General features: G+C 44.2%; 1 long non-coding RNA gene and 1 pseudogene across 1 annotated transcript in view; one reads left to right on the top strand and one right to left on the bottom strand.

Moving 5' to 3' along the window:
- The window catches only part of LOC140711299 (uncharacterized), a 32,772-nt gene extending 22,645 nt beyond the window's left edge, over positions 1-10,127 (bottom strand). Inside the window, exon 1 of the long non-coding RNA XR_012092464.1 lies at positions 7,034-10,127. This is a non-coding gene — a long non-coding RNA (uncharacterized lncRNA). The remainder of the gene's footprint in view (positions 1-7,033) is intronic.
- The window catches only part of LOC140711297 (SH3 domain and tetratricopeptide repeat-containing protein 1-like), a 41,141-nt pseudogene that overhangs the window by 9,243 nt on the left and 18,627 nt on the right, over positions 1-13,271 (top strand).

Genomic DNA, 13,271 nt, shown 5'->3' with positions numbered 1-13,271 from the left:
TCCATTTTACCTTCTGTTTCCACCTTTCTCATGTTTCTCCAGAAAAAAATGCAATAAATTCCTTTCAAAAACTTTACAAAAGCCATAGATGCTTATTGAAAATAGTTCAAATGATATGGAAGGCAGAAAGATAGTGAGTGTTTTTCTGTTTGTTTGGATGAATGTGTCTTTGGGGTAGTCACTATTAACACTGGGTGTATTTCCTTCCAGATCTTTTCCAGTGTACCTACAAATATGTATGTACACTTTGTAAAAAACAAAATAGTACCTGATAAACACTGAGTCCCCCTACTCCCACTCCGCAGTCTACATGGACTTCCTTTCATGGTGATACGATGAGACCTGATCGACTCCTTTCGTTCGCTGGAGTGGTGGGTAATAATAGCTACAGATAACTCACCTTCAGTGGGCATTTACCATGTGACAGCGTCTGTGCTCCAGGCAGACTACATGAAGTGGGTCTTAAGGCTTTTTATTACAATGCTATGGGTGAACACAGTAATTTTTAACATGTTGCAAATGATAGAACTGCAACTGAGAGAAGCAAAGCTCCTTGCTCAAACTCATGACAGAATTCCCGAGAGAGAGAGAGAGAGAGAGAGAACACTTTTAAAACAATTGTTGTTATAGTCAGGTGATTTATGATCATTTGAAGAAATAGTGCATTCAGTGAATACATTTCAGGGTCTGGTACAGTCTGGGAGCTGTTCCTGAAAATGCACTGGGCTAGAGATAAGGGAGAGGTGCATTGGCCCTGGGCCCCAGGTGCAAGGAGGGAGGTCCCGGGGAAAGGGGGCATGGAGAGGAGGTCTCTGAACAAACCTTGCAACATCCATTTCTGCTAAGTCCGGTCCGAGGTCTGGTTCTTGACATGTACACTTTTCAGAGATACTTGGTTTCGATTTTTATCGTGGCTCAGCTGAGCAGCCATGGTTTCAAACTGCCTGGAGATGTGGTCTGGCAGGCCAGTGCTATGCCCATCCTTCCCACTCCTGCAGGAGGGGAGTCATCCTGGGACTAGAGGGCTTCGCCTGTAATCAGCTATCTCATAATAAGTGGATTTGATGCTGGTTTCGCTAAGTCAGGAAACTTCTCATTTGGAAGGAAAACTGATATTTGTTTTTGGGTTTTGCTGAGGAGTCACAGGGTTTAGAGCAGGGACTGGAAGTTTGTTGAGACACACGTGAGAGCACTCAAACATCTTCCATGAAACGTGGAAATAAACAGTGTTCCAGAGAGGTCCCTGGCTTTGGGATATAAATATTTCTGTAACAGAATGGTACTGGATGTCTGCTGAATTTTTTTCTCTGCTATTTTGGCAAGTTTTATTTGGGTGTGTTTCTCCTGTACAGCAGGTATGACATCAGTTTTTGCCAACAAGTATTTACAGCCCTTGGTACCTCCTATGTGGGTCACTTTTGTGCTGTGGTTTCTTTGGGGGAAATTGTAGGTCTCCTACCCAAAGCACATTGCCCATTTCAAAGTGCTCCTGGTTTCTGAACACCTGTGGCAGTGCCTTCCATGTGGGTGAAGCCAGCCGAGAAAGTATCCCTCCCCAGGGGGTGGGGACTGGTGATTGCCTGAGTGAGGAGGCCAGGTATGAGCCCTGTTCTAAAACTTGTGACCGACTGCTTTTCCTTCCCCTCCTCTCCCTCCTATTTTTCCACCACCCCAACTTTTTAAAAATTTCTTATAAAAAATTAAGCAAGTATTTCGGTTTCCTTTATTCGCTATTCCTTGCTAATCGTATGCAGAGTGAGCCTGGGACAGTGGAAAGGAAAGTTGTACTTAGCTTCAGATGATCCTACCAGTCCCGCGTTGAGGGGCTTCCGCCAGGCGGCATTGTCAAGTGGAGTTGTGGAGATTCTCCTTTCAGCCCTCAGCGTTAACCAGCAGAGGCAGGTGGTACTTATTCCTGGTTAATGTTGAGGAAGTTGAGCTCAAAGTGGCTAAGGGAACTTCCCAAAGTCACATAGGAAGTAGCAGATTAGAACCAAACACAGATTGTCTCTGAATCAGGCAGGTTGTTAGGTTACAAAATGGGCTCTTAGTTTTTGGAGGTCAAATAGCTGAACAGACACAGATATTTCTTTTTTCTTCTTTTTTTTTTTTTTTTTTTTTTTTTTTTTTTAGCTAGGGTTTTGCTTTGCTGCCCAGGCTGGTCAAGGCTCAAGCTGTGCTCCTGCCTTAGCGTTCTGAGTGCTGGGCTTACAGGTTTGTGTCACCACACCCAATCGAACAGACATTTCTTTAAAGAAGACATACAAATGGCCAAAAAATATGTGAGAAAAATGCTCAGCATCACTTATAATCAGAGAAATGCAAATCAAAACCGCAGTGAGGTATCATCTCACCTGTTAGGATGAGTATTATCAAAAAGACAAAAAGTAACAAGTGCTGGCGAGGATATGGAGACAACGGAAGCTCTTACACACTGTAGGAGGGTGTAAACTAGAGCAGCTGGCTGGGCATGGGGCACACGCTGACATCCCAGCACTTTGGGAGGCCGAGGCGGGCAGATTACCTGATATCAGGAGTTGGAAACCAGCCGGCCAACATGGTGAAACCCCATCTCTACTAAAAACACAAAAATTAGCTGGGAGCGGTGGATCATACCTGTAATCCCAGCACTGTTGGGCGGCTGAGGTGGGCGGGTCACTTGAGCCCAGGAGTTCAAGACCAGCCTGGCCAACGTGGTGAAACCCCATCTCTACTAAAAAATACAAAAATTCACCAGGTGCAGTGGCGGGCGCCCATAATCCCAGCTACTCAGGAGGCTGAGGCATGAGAACCACTGGAACCCGGGAGGTGGATGCTACAGTAAGCAAGCCGAGATTGCACCACTGTATTCCAGCCTGGGCCACAGTGAGACTCTGTCTCGAAGAGAAAAAAGAAAAAGAGTAAGAGTAAGTTATGGCACCCACTATGGCAAACAGTATGGAGGTTCCTCAGAAAACTGCAAATGAAATTACAGTGTGATCCAGCAGTCCCACTACAGTGTAGATACCCAAAGAAAAGGAAATCAGTGTCGGAGGGGCATCCGCACCTCTATGTTTCCTCCAGCACTGTTCACCATAGCCAAGATACGGAATCAGCCTCGGTGTCCAATAGCAGATGATGGATAGAGAAAATGTGGTGTTTATACACAATGCAGTACTATTCAGCCATTACACAGGATGAAGTCCTGTTATTCTCAGCTACGTGGATGGAATTGGAAGATACTATGAAATAAGCCAGGGACAGGAAGTTACACAGCACATGTTCTCTTATGTGGAAGGCAAAAAAGAGTGGATCTCATTTGAGTTGAAAGTAGACATAGGATCCTAGAGGGTGAGAAGGGTGGGGGAAGAGGAAGATAGGGAGAAATTTGTTAAAGGATACAAAATTATAGCTGGATAGGAATAAGTTCTAGTGTTCTGTAACATAGGATGACTATAGTTAACAAGAACATTTAGTTTCAGGCTGGGCGCGGTGGCTCATGCCTGTAATCCTAGCACTTTGGGAAGCTGAGGTGAGTGGATCACCTGAGGTCAGGAGTTTGAGACCAGCCTGGCCAACATGGTGAAACCCCGTCTCTACTAAAAATACAAAAATTAGCTGGCCATAGTGGTGGGTGCCTGTAACCCCAGCTACCAGGGAGGCTGAAGCAGGAGAATAACTTGAACCTAGGAAGGAGATGTTGCAGTGAGCTGGGATCACACCACTCCCTCTAGCCTGGGCAACAGAGCAAGACTTTGTCTCAAAAAAAAAAAAAAAAAAATATATATATATATATATATATATATAGTTCCAGATAATTGGAGGAAGGGTATTGAACGTTACCAACACAAAGAAATGATAAATGTTTGAGATGGTGGATATGCTAATTATGCTGAACACATACATTACATGTATTATAACATCACTCTGTGTACTCCATACATATGTACAGTACACAATTATGTGTCAATTAAAAAAGAAAAAGCTGAACTTAGATTGGAATGGCTATGAAGTAGCTAGCTTTTTCACATTTTTGATATAGACCCTAGGCATTTATTTTAAGTAAACTACTCTTGGCTTCAGGAAATGTTTAGTATTTGAGTTTTAACCTTGCATTTTATAATATAGAGAAGTAAAACTGTAGGTTTACTTTGGATACGGTCATAGGGGTTTGCAGTGATGACTTTTTTATGTAATAAGGGGGAAATGTACCTTAATTAATAGGTATACATGCTCATTTTTCTTACTCTTACACATTTTTAGTTGTTGTCCCGGCATTGTGATACTTATGTAAACAGTATGCAATATCTTAGGTAGGAATCAGAATTTTAAGGTAAGAATACTTAGAGTTATATATTTTCAAACTTTCAAACTGGACATTTTACATGTCCATTATATAACAGTAATTAAATTTGAAAAAGACAATACCTGTCTTTAATATGGGTAAAGCTCTAGGATTTTTTTTTTTTGAGACAACGTCTGACTTTCTCCCAGGCTGGAGTGTAGTGGTGTGATCATGGCTCACTGCAGCCTCAGCCTCATAGGCTCGAGAGATCCTCCCACCTCAGCCTCCCAAGTAGCTGGGACCACAGGTGTACAACACCATGCCCAGCTAATGTTTAAAATTTTTGCAGAGACAGGGCCTCCCTCTGTTGCTCAGGCTGGTCTGGAATTCATGGGTTCAAGTGATTCTCCTGCTTCATCCTCCCAAAGTGCTGTGATTACAGGCATGTACCACTGCCTGGCCCCATATAAGTGGGATGATGACTTGAGCCTAGGAGTTCCAGACCAGCCTGGGTAACATGGCTCAAGACCCTGTCTCTACAAAAACTAAAAAAATGAACTGGTCATGGTGGCACCTGCCTGTGGTCCCAGCTACTCCAGAAGACTGAGGCAGGAGGATAACTTGAGCCCAGGAGTCGAGGCTGCAGTGAGCTCTGATCTTGTCATTGCATTCCAGCCTGGGTGACAGAGTGAGACCTTGTCTCTTAAAAAAAGTTACTGACTACCTGATTATTCATAGGAAAAATAACCTGAACTCTGATCTAAACCTCATACCTCGTACAAAAATTAACTCAAAATAGATCATGGATTAAAATGTGAAATACAAAATAAAGATGAAAGGAGGAGATAGAGACTGGGAGAAACTATTTGCAAACCACATGTCTGATAAAGTACTCATATCTATAATATATAAAGAACTATCCAAATTTAGCAGTGAAACCAAATCATCTAGTTTGAAAATGAATAGGAGACCTGAAGAGACATTTCAGATAACATATAAGCACATGAAAAGATGTTCAACATCATGAGCCATCAGAAAAATGAACACTAAAGCTACGTCACTATACACCTATCAGAATGCATAAAATAAAAAGTAGTAACAAGACCAATGTTGGTGAGGATGCAGGGAAACCGGATCACTCACACTTGGCTGGTGGGAATGGAAGACGGTACAGCCATTCTGGAAAACAGCTTGACAGTTTCTTAAAAAACTAAATGTACAATTGCCGTAGGAGGCAGCATTCACATTCATGAGCTGTTATCCCAGAGAAATGAGGACTTGTGTTCACACAAAAGCCTATATGTATCTGTTCATAGCAGCATTATTTATAAAGGCTGGAAACTGGAAACAACCTGGAGACTGCTCAGCAGGTGAATGGTTAAACAAACTGCTGCACCCAGGCCCCAGGTACCACTCTGTAGTAGTTAATGACATCCTTGTTCATCAGTCTTTCAAACTAGAAACCACCATCATGCTTAATCCCCTTTTTTCCATCCTGGGTCTGAGTGGACTTCATTTTGCATTTCTTTCCAATGCATTTTCCCTCTGTCCTTTCTGTTTGCGCCTCATGCCTCATTTGAACCATTGTAAGAGCCCCCGAATTGTTTCTCTGCCTCATCATGGAATCCTTTCTACACTTCATGCCCCACATTGCCATTGGAGCAATCTTTCCAGAACATGAACAAACTAACTTAAAAGAAATATCCCAGGTAGCCTTCCAAATAAGTATAAGCTTTCTGTTAGAAGTTTGACTTCTTGTCTATAGGGAACCCCAGGACTTTAGAGAGACGGATTTGCTGTCTGCATTTTAAGATCAGCCAGAAATCCCTGGAGGGGCCCATGTGGAATAGTGGCACAAATACCGGTTCTAGAATCAGAAGCCCTCATATCCTGGTTCTAACACTAGCTGGATGTTCTTGGGAAAGTTTTGATTTCATAACCTCAGAAACTCCATTTCTTAAGAAATGGAGATGAGAAAACATACTCAAGGGATCACACAAGGCTGCTGGGAGGAGCAGATGAGGGGTATGATGAACATGCTGTGTAATCCTTGAAGTACGTCGTATGTGTGAGAAGTGGAGCTGTGTGGATAACGGTTCTGGAATCATTGTATGAAGACGATGGAAAGCACATTCGTAGTTCTGCCTGATGATACCACTGGGCACCTGTGTTGTACATGCCTGCAACATGGGTGAGGCCCGGGTCAGTACAGCTCACAGTTTGGTTTTCATGCAGTTAGAAAGGCCCGAGAGGACCCTTCCCCCTCCAGCTGTAGGAAGGAGGCGGCTGTCTCCTGCCTCTATTTGGTGGGATTGTCTGTGGCTCCTTGGTGACAGGAATGCAGGGAGTGGGGGAAGAAAGCCAGCCTGACTGCTCGCTAGTCACCCTTCCCCCAGGAAGGAGTGGAGGGGTCATTTCGTGGTAACTTGCCAAGTCTTTCTTAACCCATCTGCTCTTTGACATGACCAGCATGACAAGTAAAAGACGCGTTAGAGACAGATGAGCTGTGTGTCCCGTGCGTTTATGGCTTTGTGGCCTCAGAGCTGCCAGAACTCGATAGCTTTCTGGGCAACGGTGGGTCAGCCAAGGGGCTGAAAATAGTGAGAAGAAGAAAATTCCCCCTCGCTGCTCTGGTCTGGGAGTGATTACTGAGGAGAGCGGCATGGAGGCCCCAGCCGTGGGGTCCCTCTCAAGCACACCCTCACCGCAGTGGGAATGCGGGTCTCAACCTCCCTAGGCCTCCGTGATTTTCGTCTGTCACATACTCACCTCCAGCAGGGACGTCTATGGTGATGAGATGAGGGAGCATCATAGCACATGTGGCGCTTAGTAGGCTTGCGGTGAGTGGACTCTGGCGTCAGTGGGACAGGAGACTGGGAGCTGCATGTGGACGCACTCACGTGCTGGTGTCATGGGTGGACAGAGGAGAGAGGGACGCTCTGCAGTTCTCCTTTTGGTCTGTCACCCCCGCTGTTGTGAGCAGAATCCGTGAGTGTATTCTGTTGCCCCAGTCAACTTAGTAGGCTGTTTGCTCAATTTTCTGCTTCCACTTTTGATTTCTTATGAATGGGAAAAGGAATACTTCAGTTACTTTTCTGGTTGATGGCATACATTCCTTGATATCACCTTAATGCTTTTTGATTTCTATGTATTTTGGATGCTGGAGCTTGCCTGACATCTGTGTTTTTATGCCTCACCCTCTCGCGTAACTGTTGGCCACACCAGGACCAGAGACAAGTGACCAGACCGATTGATAGCAGGGCTAGGACTGGAATTCCCCAGCCTTTTGATGCCCAGCAGGCTCTGTTTTCTGTATTACACTGCTCTTCCCTGTTTCGACCCCTGTTAGGACAGTGGATGGGCGCTTTTGGGGGTGTGCTAGAAGTATGGCAGATGCCTCAGACTGGCATTTTTCTCTGACTTTGAATTCTCATGGCTCAGAGTCAGTCTCTAGGCTACTGACTGGGAAGATACAGGAAGCTGTTCCGCATGGCAAACGATGCCAGGGCATTTTTTTCACCCGGCAATTTGTTTGGTTTGGACTGGAATAAATCTCTGATGTTGTTTTATTTGCCAATATTATTAGTTAGTGGAGCCTGACTTGCTAACTTAGCCCGATTCATAGTGCTTAGAATCTCAGTGAGTGTGTGTTGATCTGAGTGGAAGTGTGAGAGCATCTTGGACAGTGGTTTGCAAACCTAGCTGCATCTGGATGGCTGTGAAAAAAGCATGCTTGCTTACTCCTGACCAGTTGAAATAGAACCTGTAGGAATGGAGCCTGGGCAGCTCTAGTGCTGTTAAAAACCCCCAGGTGGTTCTGATATACTGTAAAGGTTGAGATCCACTGATCCACAGTGAATTGGAGTCCTGGATCATAGACATGCCTTATGCTTTCACTAGCTTAGAATGGCTCTTGTGCTTTAGAACTGTGAAAAAAAAAGTGTTACCCAAACAAATGTGGAAACAGCCTAAATGCCACATCCTGTTACTACCTGCCATCAAGTATATTTCCCAGTTATTCACTCTATTCTGATCTCAACCCATTCCACCTTTTCTTCATGGAACAATAATTTGACAGTTGGTTATGCAGAACCAGAGTAAGTCTAGTTTGATTGGCGGGAAACGATTTTGGGTATGAAGTACTCTTTAGGCATTGATTGAACTCTTGTTTGTACCACTGCTGTGCTGGACAGTTTATAAATATTACTTCTTTAAACAAGGCCTATAGAGTCAGGCTGCCTGGGTTTTGCTAAGTAGTTGTGTCATTTGGGGTAAGTTTTTAAGCTTATATAAACCTGACTTTCATCTATGAAATGGGATGACAAGGGGTCATTATCATCTCACAGGATCGTGCAGATGTGTGTGTAAAGTGCTTAGTTTCGTGCCTAACACATAATAACTAGTTAATAAAGTTATTACACCATCATCGTCATATTTAAATGTAAATATTAAGAGCTAATAAATTTGTAAAAGGTACTATACCTTTACCCCTTGACTACTTTAGTTTTAAGTGGTTGGGTTAATTTATGCCTTAAATATTGGCCTCTTGAATACCTTGAATTTCAATTGAACGTAGCCAGAGGATGTCATAATTGGACCATTGCCTCTGGAAGTTGGAGCTTTGTTTGTTCGTTTGCTTTCACTTCCTGCACTAAGCAAGTGGCTGTGCACACCTTTATGGTGACTTCTGGTACTGGGGAATCAAAGCTTCATTCACTGATTTGGAGGAGATGATCTTATGCTATATGAAGCACTCAGACTTTGTTAACTGTGTACCATCCAGACAAGACCAGGTGCTTCCCATGGCAGCCTGTCCTTTTCTTAGCTCTCTCATCAATCTAGCCTGTTCCTTCTATTCCGCTTTATACTAGAACTTCTCTTTGAACAAGGAATGTTGTTTTGTCACTGCTAGGTCTCCAGCAATTAGTAATGCCTAGCACATACTAGGTGCCTCCTGAATGTTAATAGGTGATAATCTAGCAGAACACAAGATAAGTCTGCAGGTTGAGATTTAAGCTGTGTGGTATGAACGCTGCATTGGCAAACTTATTAAATCAATTTTGTTAATACAAGTTTAACATATTTTAGTATCTGACTTAATTCAGGAATCATTTACCGAGTGTCTTCTAGGCCAGACACTGGGGACAGAAAGGTAATAATAAATGATCCCTGCCTCACGCATAGGAAGTCTAGTGCGATGGACAGACACGTGCCAATGGCTGCCATGGAATATGGTGAACATTAAGGTAAAGGGGCACCCTGTGTGCCCTTGGAGCACAGAGCAGGGTTTGTGTTCTGGGAACATGGGCTCCATGTGAAAACACAATTTAAATTTTCTTTTTTCTTTTTCTTTCTTTCTTTCTTTTTTTTTTTTTTTTTTGAGACAGTCTTGCTCTGTGGTCCAGGCTGGAGTACAGTGGTGTGATCTCGGCTCACTGCAACGTGCTTCCCCCAGATTCAAGCGATTCTCGTGCCTCAGCCTCCCGAGTAGCTGGGATAACAGGTGTGCTCCACCACGCCTCGCTAATTTTTGCATTTATAGTAGGAATGGAGTTTCACCATGCTGGCCGGGCTGGTCTTGGACTCCTGACATCAGGTGATCCTCCCACCTCCGCCTTCCAATGTTCTGGAATTATAGGCATGTATGTATTCATCCTTTTAAATATCTGCGGGTAGCACTTAACTTTAAATGGGTACTAATTAAACTATTGAATGACTTTAGTATGGATTGAATGACTTTGCTTGGGCCTCGTTTTTAATTTCCTTCATTAGAGGAAAAAAAAAATGCACGTTGAATATCCCTCATCCAAACTGCTTGGAACCAGAAGTGTCTCAGATTTCTTTAGATTTTTGGATTTTTGAATATTTGTATTATACTTGCTGGTTGAGCATCCTGAATTCAAAAATCCAGAGTCTGAGCTGTTCCAATGAACATTTCGTTAAGCGTCACGTCAGCACTCAAAAGTTGTGGATTTCAGAGTTTCTGGTTAGGGAGACTCATCCTGTATGGGTGCTGGAATGTCGCAGGAGTTCTGGACCAGAGGTTGGGTGACTAGGGTTTGGTTTTCGCTTTGTTACTAAACAGGCTGTTTTCTTCCATAAGCTCTGCTTTAGATCCCCCGGTTGTCAAAGAAGGGAATGGGCCATCTGATGTTTAAGGCCTCTGTTAGTTCTGACTTGGAGACACCTGGCTTCAGTTCATCTTCCTTAGGAGTGGACAAAGAATATGGGAATTTTGAAATTGTTAGTCAACATCTACAGGGTCGTTGCAGCCTGGTTTTGAGTAAAGGTCATCTTTAGTGAGCCCAGGGAGAAACAGTGGTTTAACTGTCAGCTGAGAGGGGTACGCAGTCCTATTAATTTTCCTCTGTGTTAGTGAAAGCATTGTTAAGGGTCACAGCGTTAGTGGAGCTGGCTGGAAAGAGGAGGAGAACTCACTGTTACAGGTTATATTGAATGTCTTTTCAGTCACTAAATGCTTTTTATGATATGTTTTTTGGGATTTCAGTGTTGTATGATTTCTCTGTGTTAAGCACAGGAAATTTAACATCAGCAAAAAAGAATGCTCTTTCTTTTTTTTTTTTTTTTCTTTGAGATGGACTTTCGCTCTTGTCGCCCAGGCTGGAGTGCAGTGGCGTGATCTCAGCTCACTGCAACCTCGACCTCCTGAGTTCAAGGGATTTTCCTGCCTCAGCCTCCTGAGTAGCTGGAATTACAGGTGCCTGCCAGCATGCCCGGCTAATTTTTGTATTTTTAGTACAGATGGGGCTTTGCCATATTGGCCAGGCTGTTCTTGAACTTCTGACCTCAGGTGATCTTCCTGCCTCGGTTTCCCAAATTGCTGTGATTACAGGCATGCGCCGCCATGCCTGGCCTTGAATGTTCTTTCTATGGGAATCTACGAAAGCCAGCTTTTGAGTCTAGTGGCAGAAAACCTCTTCTTCATTGTTTAGCTGTGCTGTGAGCTTGGAGGGCTTCAAGTCCAGCTGAAAAAGCTGTAGTATTTTAGGTCAGTTGGCTGTCTTGGAGAACTTCATGAGCACTGGGCTGGAGTGATACTGTCAGAGTTCATGAGCTGTTTGAGACTCTCAAAGCCTAGATACTGGGGTTGCCCAAATACGTCAGCTGGACTCACTATTTGTCTCGGGAGTCGGGGGATGGAAAATGCTGTGGTCTTAACTCTGCTCTTAATTTTACAGTGCTGCTATTAACGCTAAGAATGATTTCATAAGTTTGCATTTTGCTTTGTAATTCACAGAGAATTTTAAAATCCGTTATCTGATTTTATTCCCTTAGCAGTTCTGTGAAAAAGGTAGAGCACTTTCATACCTTCTGTTTTCCCATGATTCTCTTGTGGCTCACAGAAGCTAAGAGCCTTCACCAAGGTCATAGGGTGAATGAGTCGCAGAGCTGCGAGTAGAGGCTCAGGTTTCTAGTGACCCTGTTTCTTCCTTGATAGCTCGCTCTGGTGGCGCTATGTTCAGGTAACTGCGCATGCTCGGTTTGGTCTTTTGTAAATCCCTGCCCCATTTCGGGGGAGGTTCTTGGGAGGCTTCTATTCATTTTGGAGCATTTAAGTATCTTTTCCTCTCTCCCTCTTCCCAGATGCATGGGCATTTCTGCAGGCCCCCAGGCTGGCCCTTGTGTGTGGGGGCGTCTCCTGCCTCCACGTTGCTTGCATGCCCCCTTCTGAAGGTGCTCTTCCCCGCATGGAACCCCCTCGTGCCTGCCTCCACACTGCAGGCTGTTCGGTAAATGTTCCTAAGTCAGCATCGTTGTTTTCTAGAAATGGGACGGGGTATGGATGCCAAGTTCTTTTCTGTGTGAAATCTTCGAATGTATCATCTTGCCTTCCCCGTGTGTGCTCCTTGAGGTTGTCGCTGTGCTGCGGTCATCTCTGTTCCCTAGGGTGCCTCCCTTGGAGTCCTGGCGGTATTAGACATGTAGTCAGTGTTCACAGCCTAAATGAGAGAAAGGCCAACAGAGCCATTAAATCTGGAAAATGACAAGTGAGGGAAAGGAATTTTTATTGAAGGCATGTGAAAAAGAAATCTTTTTAGAAAAGTTGACCTGTTTCTCAACTGGAGTTGAATTTCAGCTCAGAAAAGCAGCTGTGTGCCCAGATGGCTTTGGGATTTCAGTTTGTGACAGATGAATTCAATTTGTTGTTGTATGAATGTGTTATCCTTTTGTGGTTTTATTAGGCCTTTCTCCCAAATGGAATCAATTTTTCTATAAAACTCACACTTCCTTTTTGAGAAGTGTAACACTAATTGTATGGGATGGTCTCCCAAAAGATTACCTGCCACGAACCGAACACACTGCCTCAGACTCACGGCCCCTGGTTTCTGCCTGTGCAGCTGCAGGGCAGAGAGGCACGCTCGAGCTGAAATCAAGACGCGTGTCTGCATCTTCTCTTTCTTGACTGCTGTTTCGTCTCTGAGCTGACCTGCCTTCAACGTCTAGGAGCTTGGTGGGTGTAGACACATTACGGTATGGAGGAGGGATATGGCGTTGCCACAGCCAGGAGACTCGCTGAAGTCTCTGTTCTCTTCCTGCTCACTGCTCTGACTTTGTATAAGTCACATGAGTAGGGCTGTGCACAGTGGCTTACACCTGCAATCCCAGCACTTTGGGAGGCCAACCTGGGAGGATCTCTTGAGCCCAGAGTTTGGAACCAGTCTGGGCAACATGGTGAAAGTCCATCCCTAGAAAAAATAAAAATTAAAAAATTAGCCAGGTGTGGTGGCTCATGCCTGTAATCCCAGCTACTGGAGAGGCTGAGGTGCGAGAATCACTTGAGCCCGGGAAGTCGAGGCTGCAGTGAACCATCATCACGTCACTGCACTCCAGCCTGGTCAGAGCAAGACCTTTTCCCAAAAAAACCAAAAACAAACAAACAAAAACCCATGTGTAATAGTGGCAGTAGTTAACTTTTGAAAGTTTGAAGAAAAGTTTCTAAATCACCTGTGACCATGGACAATTTACTTAGCCTTTCTATGCCTCA

Source organism: Chlorocebus sabaeus, unplaced genomic scaffold (assembly GCF_047675955.1).
Source record: "Chlorocebus sabaeus isolate Y175 unplaced genomic scaffold, mChlSab1.0.hap1 unalloc_scaffold_532, whole genome shotgun sequence".
NCBI classification, from domain to species: Eukaryota; Metazoa; Chordata; class Mammalia; order Primates; family Cercopithecidae; genus Chlorocebus; species Chlorocebus sabaeus.
Note: the sequence above shows the minus strand (reverse complement) of the source record. Positions and strands in the feature narration are given on the sequence as shown.